The sequence below is a fragment of the Neoarius graeffei genome, chromosome 9, assembly GCF_027579695.1.
Source record: "Neoarius graeffei isolate fNeoGra1 chromosome 9, fNeoGra1.pri, whole genome shotgun sequence".
NCBI lineage: Eukaryota > Metazoa > Chordata > Actinopteri > Siluriformes > Ariidae > Neoarius > Neoarius graeffei.
The window spans coordinates 46,040,268-46,053,974 of NC_083577.1; positions in this window are offsets into that span (position 1 = coordinate 46,040,268).

Consider the following 13,707-nt stretch of genomic DNA (forward strand, 5'->3'; position numbering starts at 1 on the left):
ACAGTGCATACGCTCCCTCGTCCCGGTTCATCGTCCTCTGCGCCCGCTTACGTATCTCCACTGCCTCTAAAATCCAACGCTGGAATCTATTTTCTTCAGCGCGAATGACTCTGGCCTCTTCCCAATTCATTATGTGATTTTGCCGTTTGCAGTGGTCTGAAATGGCTGATTTTAGGTTTTCTTGGTTTGCTTTTTCTTTTTCGGATCTTGTGAGTCTTCTTGTTGTTTCTTTTTCACATTCTATTTGGTGTTCTTTCCTTCGAGTATGGAAGCATCTGCCCGTTTCACCAATATAGACTTTATTACATGAATGGCAAGGGATTTCATAGATGACGTTGCATTTATTGTCCAGTTGTATTTTGTCTTTGGGGTGAACTAGCAGCTGTCGGAGGTTCTTGTATGGTTTGACCGGGGTGTTGATGTGGTATTTCCTCATGGATCGTTGGATACGTTCTGTGACTCCTTTTATGTATGGTAGTGTGACAAAATAGAAAATAGATTCTGACAAAAATAGATTCCAGCGTTGTATTTTAGAGGCAGTGGAGATACGTAAGCGGGCGCAGAGGACGATGAACTGGGACGAGGGAGCGTATGCACTGTCGCACACCTGGAGTGCCGTTTTGGAGGAGCGACCTGACAGCAGGAGGCATGAACTACCTGTCAAATTGGGCGGGACGTTCACGCCTCCGTAACGCAACATCAGCTGATAAGGCACGTCACCACTCGACATCTGGTGACTGTTTCTGAAGAAGGCGGGAGATTCTCACCGAAACTGTTAACGAGGTAACAAGCTTAAAAAATATCCTTGTCTAAGAAACGAACTTAAAATATTTGTAATAGTTAGACATAATGAACATCCACTACGAATGTTGTTTTTATTGTTGTGGCAGCGGGGGCATGGTCAAGCGTCAGTCTGTGAATGGAGGGCGGAGTCAGGGAAGGTAAGTGGCAGAATCACTGCACCTGATGTGAGTTAACCTGTGTTTGTGTGTCTTCCCCAGTGACCGCACCCTATAAAAGGAGAGAGAGAGCAGAGAAAGGGAGCTCTCTCCCCAACCAGGATGCTTGTGTGTGTGCATGCATGTGACTGGGAGAGTGTAAAGTGAAAGCTGAAAAGCTAAAATAAAGAGTTTGAGAGAACTCAGTTCTGGCCTGCCATGCTTCTGTGCTCCACCCACCTGCTCAGATTCCTACAGTGGTGCTGAAACCTGGGAACGGAGCACAGAGGAGAACAGCCCCATGGAGTCCTCCCCTTTCAAGGACCTGATTCATGCCCTCGCCACGGCCCAACAGAGCCAGCACCAGGCGCTGGTCACCCTCCGGAAGGAGCAGGAGCAAAGGTTGGAGGCCCTGGTGCTGGCACAGCAGGAAGATCGCCAGGCGTTCCGGCACCTACTCGCGTCGGTGGGGTCCACCACCTCCACCGCCGTGGACCCTCCCCACCTCACCCTAACAAAGATGGGCCCGCACGATGACCCTGAGGTCTTCCTCGATCTCTTTGAGCAGGCAGCAGAGGCGTGGGGCTGGCCGGTGGAACAGCACGTGGCACGCCTCCTCCCCCTGCTAATGGGCGAGGCGCAGCTGGCCGTGCTACAGCTCCCCGCCGACAGCCGGCTGGTCTATGCTGACCTCCGCAGGGCCGTCCTCCAGCGTGTGGGGCGCACCCCGGAGCAACAATGGCAGTGCTTCTGTGCACTGCGCCTAGAGGAGGTCGGCCGGCCGTTTGCGTTTGGCCAGCAACTCTGGGACGCCTGCTGGCGGTGGCTGAGGGCCGACAACCGCGATGCCGAGGGAATCATCAACCTGGTGGCACTGGAACAATTCATCGCCCAACTTCCTGAAGGAACAGTGTAGTGGGTCCAGTGCCATCGCCCGGCGTCGCTGGATCAGGCCATTGAGCTGACGGAGGACCATTTGGCGGTTGTTCCGACGGCAGGACAGCATGTCTCTTCTTCTCCCCTCTCCTCTCTCTCTCTCTCTCTCTCTCTCTCTGTCTCTCTCTCTCTCCCTCCCCTTCTGTTCCTCGTCCTTGCCCCGTTCCCCCACCGCAGAGGCGGGGGCCGGCTCCACCCCAGCCGGCCTGCCGCACCCGCGGTGCCCTACCATTTCCCACTTCTGTGTCTGTCTCTCCCCCCCCTCAGGTGAGTGAGCTCCAGAACACTGGTGCAGAGAGAGAGCCTTGGCCGGTTTTCTGGCACTGCGGGGAGCCGGGGCACCTCCAGCATCAGTGCTAGGTGATGGAGGTGGGCGTGGTGGTCCAGATCCCCAACGCGCCAGGGACCGCTCTTGATTGGGCCGGAGCATATCGCATACTGGTGAGTATCCAAGGGGATAGGTATCAGGCTTTGGTGGACTCCGGCTGTAATCAGACCTCAATCCACCAAAGCCTGGTGCAAGACGAGGCATTGGGGATAGCACAATTGGTGAAGGTGTTGTGTGTGCACGGGGATGTTCACAACTCCCCTTTAGTGTCGGTCCACATTCTATTTCGAGGGGAGAAATTTAGAGTAAAGGTGGCGGTTAGTCCTCGTCTTACCCACTCGATAATTTTGGGGACTGATTGGCCAGGATTTGGGGAATTAATGTCACATTTAGGTGGTGTTTACATTAGACCGTATCCGTCTCATTTTCGTTGCGGATGCACTGTCCGTGCACATTAAAACGCCGGGAAATGACTCCACAGGCGGAACAACTTGAATCCGCCAGGGCCCACGTATTCAACCCAGTTTGTATCTGATCTGGTGCTGTGTAAACATTGAGGAATGAGGAAACGCAGTGCTGAGCTCTAGCTGACGTTGTCATTGGACAACGTCACTGTGACATCCACCTTCCTGATTCGCTGGCGTTGGGATCACACACACAGCAGCTCAGTCCCGACTCACTGCTCGTGCGCTTCACTCGCGCGCTCTGTGAGCTGCGCAGGGCTGGAGTGCGCACCCTCCAGAGGGCACTCGCTGTTCAGGGCGGAGTGATTTGGAGCACAGGAGGAAGCGCTGAGCCGCACTGAGGTTTATTTACACATTTCAACTTATTTACCTCCTTCAGGTGCTTAAACTCAGTGAGAACATGAACATCACAGCCAGGTGTGTTTATCTGCTGGAGAAGGTGTTTGCTTGCCATCCTTCCACTTGCAAGTGGTGAGTGACTTGTGCATGCCCGATATGCACTGGGATCATGTGACGTGCTGTCTAATTAGTCATGTGATTAGCGTATCTGTGTATTGGCGTTGCTGTGTGCACGCGAATCATGTATTGGCGTTGCTGTGTGCACGCGAATCGTTTTAAAAACGTTAATCTGATGATCCGCTGATACGGTCTAATGTAAACACCACCTTAGTGAAGAGTGGGGCCTGCCATAGTTTAGCGGGGGGAGGTCCCGGTGTGGCATTGGTGGGAGCAGCTGTCACAGAGCCGTCTACGTCATCACCGTGTCAGAGTGAGGAGCAGCAGGCTCCTCCTCCCTCTCTCGGGGAATCCCTCACGGATTTCCCGTTAGAGCAGTTGCGAGACGAGACTCTGCGGCATGCGTTTGACCAAGTGAGAGTAATCGATGGTCAAACGCTCCAGCCAAACGCCACCCTGTCCTTCCCCTATTTTTCCATTATTAAGGATAGATTATATCGAGTGACGCAGGACACTCAGACTAAAGAGCCGATAACATAGCTTTTGATCCCAAAGAGCCGCCGGGAATTTGTATTCTAGGCGGCTCACTTTAATCCCATGGCTGGATACTTGGGGCAGGATAAGACACTAGCCCGAATAATGGCCCGGTTCTGTTGGCCAGGGATTTGCGGCGATGTCCGTAGGTGGTGTACGGCGTGCCGCGAATGCCAGTTAGTAAATCCAGCAGCCATTCCAAAAGTGCCTTTGCGCCCTCTGCCATTAATCAAGACCCCGTTCGAAAGAATTGGGATGGATCTCGTTGGGCCATTAGATTGGTCAACACGAGGATATCGCTTTATTTTAGTTCTGGTGGACTATGCAATGCAATATCCGGAAGCAGTGCCTCTTTGCAATATCTCAGCACGTAGTATTGCAGAGGCGCTCTTCTGCGTCATCTCCCGAGTTGGAATCCCCAAAGAGATTCTGATTGATCAAGGCACTATGTTTATGTCACGCACACTGCGCGAACTGTATGGGTTACTGGGAATTAAGCCTATTCACACCAGCGTTTATCACCCACAAATGGACGGCTTAGTTGAATGGTTTAATCGCACCCTCAAAAACTTAATTAGGAAATTTGTAAGCAAGGATGCACGTAACTGGGATAAATGGCTCGAGCCCCTGTTATTCGCAGTGCGAGAGGTCCCACAAGCCTCCATGGGGTTCTCCCTGTTCGAATTATTATATGGGCGTAAGCCGCGTAGCACTCTAGATGTGCTGCGGGAAAATTGGGAGGAGGGACCTTCAACAAGCAAAAACGAAATTCAATACGTTATTGACCTGCGTGCAAAACTCCACATGCTCACACACCTAACCCAGGAGAATTTGCGGCAGGCCCAAGAATGGCAAATCTGCCTGTACGACAGGGGCACGTGCCTTAGGGAGTTCACACCGGGAGATAAAGTACTCGTGTTGTTGCCCACGTCGAGCTCCAAATTGATCGCCAAGTGGCAAGGACCCTTTGAGGTCACACGGCGAGTTGGGGACGTCGACTATGAGGTGAGGCGAACGGACAGGGGTGGGGCGTTACAGATTTACCACAGGAGATCCCTGTGGCGTTGGTGTCGGTGGTTCCAGAGAAGGCGGAGCTAGGGCCAGAGGTTCAAAAGGGAACATTGACATCACCTACCACTCCGGTCCCCTGTGGAGGCCACCTCTCCCCGACCCAACTCACGGAGGTTGCCCAGTTGCAGACAGAATTTTCTGACGTGTTCTCGCCCCTGCCCAGACGCCCCCGGGGGCGGTAGTGCACAGCTGCCCTTACAGGCTGCCCAAACACAAGAAAAAGGTGGTTTGGGAAGAACTCGAGGCCATGCTCGATATGGGTATCATCGAGGAGTCCCACAGTGACTGCAGCAGCCCGGTGGTCTTGGTTCCCAAGGCCGATGGGTCGGTCCGGTTCTGTGTGGACTATAGAAAAGTCAACGCGGTGTCTAAATTCGATGCGTACCCAATGCCTCGTATTGACGAGTTGCTTGATCGACTAGGCACGGTTTGTTTTTATTCAACACTGGATTTGACAAAGGGATATTGGCAGATCCCCTTGACTCCATTATCCCAAGAGAAAATGTCCTTTTCCACACCGTTTGGCTTACACCAGTTTGGGCTGTTTGGGGCGCCTGCTACGTTCCAGCGGCTTATGGATAGGGTCCTCCACCCCCATGCTGCCTATGTGGCTGCATACTTGGACGACATCATTATTTATAGTAATGACTGGCCACGACACCTACAACATCTAAGGGCCGTCCTTAGGTCACTGAGGCGAGCGGGTCTCACAGCCAACCTGAAGAAGTGTGTGATTGGGCGGGTGGAAGTACGGTATCTGGGCTTCCACTTGGGCAATGGGCAGGTGCGTCCCCAAATTAATAAGACAGCAGCGATTGCGGCCTGCCCGAGGCTCAAGACCAAAAAGGGGGTGAGACAGTTTCTGGGGCTGGCTGGCTACTATCGTAGGTTTATACCTAATTATTCAGATGTCACCAGCCCACTGACTGATCTCACTAAAAAGGGGGCACCAGATCCGGTCCAGTGGACGGAGCAATGCCAGGGGGAGGATCGTCCAGTGCTGTACATCAGCCGGAAGCTGTCGGTGTGTGAGGGCCGGTACAGCACCATAGAAAAGGAGTGCCTCGCCATCAAGTGGGTGGTCCTTGCCCTCCACTACTACCTACTGGGACGCCCTTTCACCCTCTGTTCAGACCATGCGCCCCTCCAATGGCTCCACCGCATGAAGGATGCCAACGCGTGGATCACCCGTTGGTATCTCGCACTCCAGCCGTTTAAGTTCAAGGTGGTCCACAGGCCGGGGGCGCAGATGGTTGTGGTGGATTTCCTCTCCCATCAAGGGGGGGGGAGTCAGCTGCAGGCCAGACGGCTCCCCGGCCTGAGTCGGGCGATGGGGGTATGTGGCAGCGGGGGCGTGGTCAAGCGCCTGTCTGTGAATGGAGGGCGGAGTCAGGGAAGGTAAGTGGCAGAATCACTGCACCTAATGTGAGTTAACCTGTGTTTGTGTGTCTTCCCCAGTGACCGCGCCCTATAAAAGGAGAGAGAGAGCAGAGAAAGGGAGCTCTCTCCCCAACCAGGACGCTTGTGTGTGTGCATGCGTGTGACTGGGAGAGTGTAAAGTGAAAGCTGAAAAGCTAAAATAAAGAGTTTGAGAGAACTCAGTTCTGGCCTACCGTGCTTCTGTGCTCCACCCACCTGCTCAGATTCCTACAATTGTATTAAAGTCTCTTAATGATAAATATTAAATAAATATGTAGCGGCACGGTGGTGTAGTGGTTAGCGCTGTCGCCTCACAGCAAGAAGGTCCGGGTTCGAGCCCCATGGCTGGCGAGGGCCTTTCTGTGTGGAGTTTGCATGTTCTCCCCATGTCCGTGTGGGTTTCCTCCGGGTGCTCCGGTTTCCCCCACAGTCTAAAGACATGCAGGTTAGGTTAACTGGTGACTCTAAATTGACCGTACTGTAGGTGTGAATGTGAGTGTGAATGGTTGTCTGTGTCTATGTGTCAGCCCTGTGATGACCTGGCGACTTGTCTAGGGTGTACCCCGCCTTTCGCCCGTAGTCAGCTGGGATAGGCTCCAGCTTGCCTGCGACTCTGTAGAACAGGATAAAGCAGCTAGAGATAATGAGATGAGATGAGATGTTTACAATTCCCACCAAATGCATTAGTTTTTCTATATCACTCTTCCATTAAAAAAAAACAAACATCTCATCGACATATCAATTCTCTGTCGTGATATGTAATTATCCTGTGTAGTGCATCTGGCTGTGTTGCCTCAAATCAGTCTCCTCGTCTCTCCTCCTGCTGTTCCTGTCTCTCGTCTCTTCTTACCTGTACTAGTGCCAGGATAGACGCCAAAGTCCATGACAAAGGGACATAAATTTTAGACTCTTGAGTAATCTGTGCCTGCTTTCCTTTCTTGCTCACTATTTGAGAAAGACCTCTGAGCAATGAACATTTTAAATGTGTCCAGTTTGGCTTCACTTAGTAGTGTAATAAGCTTGAAGTCAGTGCATCACTGGCAGGCTGACACTGATGCTGATTCCTGTTCACCTCTAATGGGCTTTAATAACATGGAGGATGCATTGTCTGACACATAAAAGATACACCTCTCAGTTCACTCAGAGGCATTTGAGAGATTGCCCTCTAGGCTCAGGAGTCAGAGATGGAAGGTGACATGCACAGAAGGTTTTAATCCTTCTGAGCTACAGTAGACTCTTCATCTTCAGACGCAGCTTAAGGCTTGTCCAGTAGGCTCCCTGAGGGATTATTGTCAGACTCTGGTTTTGTCATGCCCCTTGATCCCTTTTTTTTGTTCTCAAGTGTCCCCCTGAGCCTTGTGTCAGATGTCTGAGTGTAATAGAAAACAGATCACATCTTTATTAATATTAAGACTCTGCTGAATCAACTGACTGACTGCTGACTTGTTCACTCATGGCACTTAAAATGCGAGAGACTGTTGTTTACAGAACATTTAAAGCAAATCAGAAGAAATAACTGGAAATTGGAAATCTCTCTCTCTCTCTCGTGTGTTTAGTAAAACTGCAGCTCCAGTGCAGAAAACCTCAAAAACTATAGCTTTATTTTTATTTAAGCTAAACTAAAAGGGGCAAGAATAAATGTCTTTTGGTTACACAGGTTAAGGTTTGGTATGACTTAAGTGTAGATATCGGATTAATTCGCTGCTATAATAATTATGTCATTGGAAGGTGTGTGTGCGCATGCATGCATGTGTGTGCGTGCGTGTGTGTGTGCATGCTGTGAGATAGGGTGTTGTTGGATGTTTAGTAGTGTTACCATCTGAAAGTGACAGGTCTGAAGGCTTTAGCGTGACATCATGCCCCTCTGTCATCTCCAGCTGCATGTTACCCCACCTATCTCACTCTCACAAGCTGTTTCTCACCAGGCCACAGTAGCTTCCTAATCAATCCCTAATAGTGTCAATACCATTTCTGTTCAGTTCCAGATCAGCTATTATACAGCTTTTCGTCCGACTTTCCACTCAATTAACAACTCTGATACATTTTTAAAAGCACTTTTGGATTTAGTTTGTAAACTAATCCTTGGCTTCTTAAAAATGGTCCTTCCATCTTCAAGACAGCTTCATGTTCTACAATTTTATATCTGAGTAATATTTTTCAAACTTTATTATTTAAAAGCGTGAGTGGAAATAGTCCGAAAGTCACCTTGCTAGCTTCTCAAATTGTTGTGTTCTAGAATGACGTTAGTTTGGAGAAATTTTTTTTTAATGAAATGGAGTACAAACATGCATACTCAGAATTCAAAACTGCTTAATTGGTAGCTCCTGTCCCTCCACTTGATTTGCAGAAAAATACTTCCCCATCCATCTTTTAGTCATTTGCTTTAGCAAAGCATCTACACACCTAAAATTACTAGTTGATTTCAGCCTGGTGCAGTGCACTCGGGCAGAAGGTAGCCGATGTAACATGCATTCAAAGATTTCCTGAGTCCTCTACTGAGACCTTGAACTGCATGAAAGGCAGACTGTCATATTCCCACTCTATCTATTATAACCCACATGCCACTGTCTTTATGAAAGTGCTAAAGAAAGCTGTTGCTGAAACTCCACTGAACACTGATGCGGGTGGTGTATCTGCAGTAATCTGTTACATTTCTGGGTTGGTTAATGCTGATGTCCCCTGGGCTTCTACACAGAGACACTGAGCAGATGAGATGGCTTTATTTCTCTGCCCTGCTAAGTAAATTTTAATCAACCCTCTGTTTACATATGGAGAGCCTTGGGGATGAAAGGGTTGTGCTTGGGCTGCTCAGCCCTGGGGAGAAGAGGCTGACCCAAGCCTGGGCTGGGAAAAAGCTGGAGAAGATGCCTTTTTGAAAGCACAGTAATGGAGATTAGTGATGGCTGTGTCACAGATAAAATAGAATTTATTTATTTATTATCAAGCAAATAAAATAAGCTAGTTATGTTTTCATGCAGCACAAGCTGTATAGGCTCTGTATATTTTTTGGCATACACTTTTATAAATGCATGCATGCAGCAAAAAAAAAGACGAGAGAGAGAGAGAGAGAGAGAGAGAGAGAGAAGATAAGCGACTAGTGCTCTCATTATATTATGCACTGAAGCCTCAGTATACTCAAGGTGACCAAACCAAGATGAGTTGTCATCAAAGATGAGTTAATAGGAGCTGTCTTATGGAAGCATATGCAAACAAATATAAAAACTTTGGCTTAAAAGAAAAATACAAAATTCGATAATAACATAGTAATTTGATAAGAGTTATTAGGTGGCAATATAACAATAATATCATATCATGATATTGGGTATGTATCATTTATATGAAGCAAGAAGGTCCTGGGTTCGAGCCCAGCAGCCGACGGGGGCCTCTCTGTGCGGAGTTTGCATGTTCTCCCCGTGTCTGCGTGGGTTACCTCCAAGTGCTCTGGTTTCCCCCACAGTCCAAAGACATGCAGGTTAGGCTAATTGGTGGCTCTAAATTGACCGTAGGTGTGAATGCGAGTGTGAATGGTTGTTTGTCTCTGTGTGTCAGCCCTGCGATGATCTGCGACTTGTTCAGGGTGTACCCCACCTCTCACCCATAGTCAGCTGGGATAGGCTCCAGCTTGCCCGCAACCCTACACAGGATAAGAGGTTACAGATAATATATATATATATATATATATATATATATATATATATATATGGCGGCACGGTGGTGTAGTGGTTAGCGCTGTCGCCTCACAGCAAGAAGGTCCTGGGTTCGAGCCCCGGGGCCGGCGAGGGCCTTTCTGTGCGGAGTTTGCATGTTCTCCCCGTGTCCGCGTGGGTTTCCTCCGGGTGCTCCGGTTCCCCCCACAGTCCAAAGACATGCAGGTTAGGTTAACTGGTGACTCTAAATTGACCGTAGGTGTGAATGTGAGTGTGAATGGTTGTCTGTGTCTATGTGTCAGCCCTGTGATGACCTGGCGACTTGTCCAGGGTGTACCCCGCCTTTCGCCTGTAGTCAGCTGGGATAGGCTCCAGCTTGCCTGCGACCCTGTAGAAGGATAAAGCGGCTAGAGATAATGAGATGAGATGAGATATATATATATATATATATGAGAGAGAGAGAGGTTTGGTAACAATTTAAACTAAAAATTCTAATGATTTTCATCGATTCCAACAATTAAAAAAAATACATTTAAAATATTTAAATGTTAAGTACAGAATTTTAACATCAACTCAGTTTCTTCAAATCAGAGTTTGTTATTCCTATCTTTAGAAAAATGTTAGAAAAATATGATGATCATGATATGTGAGAAAAGTGTATTGTGACATAATTCACCATGATTTATAATAAATAGTGTATATTACATGGTTGCACAAAGATATGGCGTTTATTTTTGAGTGGTGGACATATATCACAAGTCAGTGAAGTGAACGAGTGATATATTTTTCAACACGAGAAGGTAAATTCCGTATCTTAATGCCACCATGTAATGTTATATTATATGGACACACACACACACACACACCAAAAAAAAACAAAAACAAAAAAACCTACGCAAATTCATCAAAAGAATTTTAATTTTGAACCGGTTCGCCATTTTGACAATGCGTATCAAGTCCTCAAGAAAACACTGGGAGTGACGTCATTGGAGTGAAATATTAAGAAATATGTCATTCAGATCCGTGATGTATTTTGCATGAAAAATATGAGTTTTTCAACACGAAAAGATAAACTTCATATCTTCAAGCCAATGTGTAATTTTCTTTTTATTATATAGACATAGTCACAAACAAAACGTATCCAAATTTATTAAAACAATTCATCGATTTCCTCACGAGTGACACATAGAGATTTATGTCACGGTTTTGGTTCTCCATGTCCCGGATGTAGCTCGTATGAAAAATATGAGTGGTGTATTTCCCAGTAAAACACTTGTGTCCATATAATATATTGTCATATTGCCCAGCCCTAATTTGGTACGGACATGTCTTTTACACAGAGAAATACTTCTCACTAATATCTTAATTTAAATGAAAGTAAAATCTGGAAAATGCTGTAATGCTCTCAAAACTAACTATGTCATTTATCTTATATGCCGCTGCACTCTCTATTATTTGAGGTGTTTATTAAAATTGAAATATTAAAGACCTTACATGAAATGTGACAAAATTCAAATGTAAAGAGAGAAACAGGGTCTTTCCTGATGATTTTGCAACCAAATATATTTGTAAATGCTGATTTTGTAAGCTGATTAGAGTTTAATTTTCTTCTATATGCCACCAGTCAGCCCGCTCATCAGGGCAGAGCCACAGCACACCCAATAGCAAAAAGGCTCCAAAATATCAATGCGAATAGACTAAATGGCAAATGCAAATGTGCTTATTGATTTTAATTCTTATGGTGAGCAATAAATTGTAAATTTCAGGGCAATTTTGAATTGAACTATTTAAAATACATAGCTAATTTACATCTTATATATTAGATTTGTACTGTGCTTGCAGAAATCTTCAATAGTGTAGCAGCTCCAGTGCAAGGCTGAATACAGGAGCAGTTCAAATTTGTGCTAAATCTTATTAACAGACCTTCATTTTATTGTGTATAAGTACGCATAGTCATACTTGTTTAGCCTTTATATGGAATACAGCATATAGTGCTGGGGAGAGTAGCAATTCTCACAAGTAAGACCTATCCGAGTTATTTGCTATACACTTAAATGTATGCATTCCTTCGTTCAAGTTCACCTTAGCATGATTCCTACACATTCCAGAAACATTACATGCATACCAAGAGCCTATACCACACACCTAGTGTGCATGCTGGCACACACACACACACACACACACACACACACACACACACACACACACACACACACACACACACACACACACACACTCCAAGACAGCAGTGGTGAGATAACTTCTAACTTTGTTTTGACACTTTTGATTAAGGACCATTGAAGGGACACCTGTACTGTGGCGGTGAACAATGGCTGGGCCCCAGGAGAGATTGATTTTCTGCATGAGAAAAGGAGTCTTTGTCTAAAGCCACAAGCTCTTTTCTTATGCTAACGAGTTATGGAAGATTTCCAAGTCAATTTCACCTGAGCGTTGGTCAGCTCTCCACTCTTTTGTGTGCTGTCCCTTGAGCCCCTCTAGCACACATGCGCAGATACACACACACTCTCACTCCCCCATCCTTTAAACTGCAATTTAGCTGGGATGGGTGGCTAGTCCAGGGGGAGGAAGATAGAAGATTGACAGGTGGCTGGGAGCTTCCTCTGTGATATCGCTGAGGCTCTCTACCACATACAATGTGAGACTGGAGTACATACATTTCCTTGAAAAATAAAACAACAAAAACCAATAACGCCTTGCTTTAAAGAGAGCAACAGAAATGACTTGGTGATGATCTAAAATGCTCTATTAAAAAAAAAAAAAAAAAAATATATATATATATATATATATATATATATATATATATATATATATATATATATATATATATAATTCATACTTAAGGCTGTGCAGCTGTACAGGTTTCAGTTCTGACTTAACATTTTGAGAATGATTTTTGCTGTCTTTTTTATGACCGATGTTTCAACGATATGTTTTTTGGCCCCTTCCCATGCACATTAAGACCACGTGGAATACAATCCATATCCAGATATTCCTCATGCACCAAGATGCCATAAGTGCAGAGCAGACTATTTTGTAAGATGCTTTAGGTCACTTTCCTTGAACATGTTCTGAATTCTGATGCGATGGCGATTTTGCCTGTGAAATAAAGCATATAATAAACAATATTATATTTTAGTATAAAGTCACTTTCTAAAATGTGTCATCTAAATGTGTCATCTGATAATTGGATGGATTGAAAAGACCATGTTGTTAATGCAACAAAACAAGGGGTGAAATTCAGCACATGTACTAAATAAGGATTGATGTTTGTTTATCATCAAGTTCACATTTCTGCCTTCTTTTGTGCATATGCTGGTGATTTAGTATTCTGTAGCTCTTACACTAACTGGATACTATAGTCGGATATTTTACTAAATAGCACACAAGTTGGAACAATCACAATGTGCAAAAAAAAAAAAAAATCACATGCATATTTAATCACACAAGAAGTACACCATTCTGAATATACATATATACATGCACAGGAGAAGAGTAAATGTTGGCATCTGACTGCCAATGCCAAATTTCTCAGTAGCGAGAAAAGTATTCTGTGTGATTTTTGAAAGAATAGTTTCCCTCATAAATCTGAACATACTTAAAATGGTACAACTGAAACTGCTCTGAGGTATTGTGAAAGCGAATACTATAATATTTGATTAGGATTTTTAATGCTTCGAGTATAGGCAAGATGGAGAGAAAGCACTGATACTAACACAATGCATGCCCTAAATCCTAAAATTAATATGTGAGATAAAATGCTTGAATAAGCTTTTATTAAACCTACTTCATAACAGTACCATTTCTAAAGAAATTCAACAGACATTCATGGTGTGAGATTCAATAGACCTAGTAACACTTAATTAATTTCTCTCACCAATAAAGCTGATGGAACA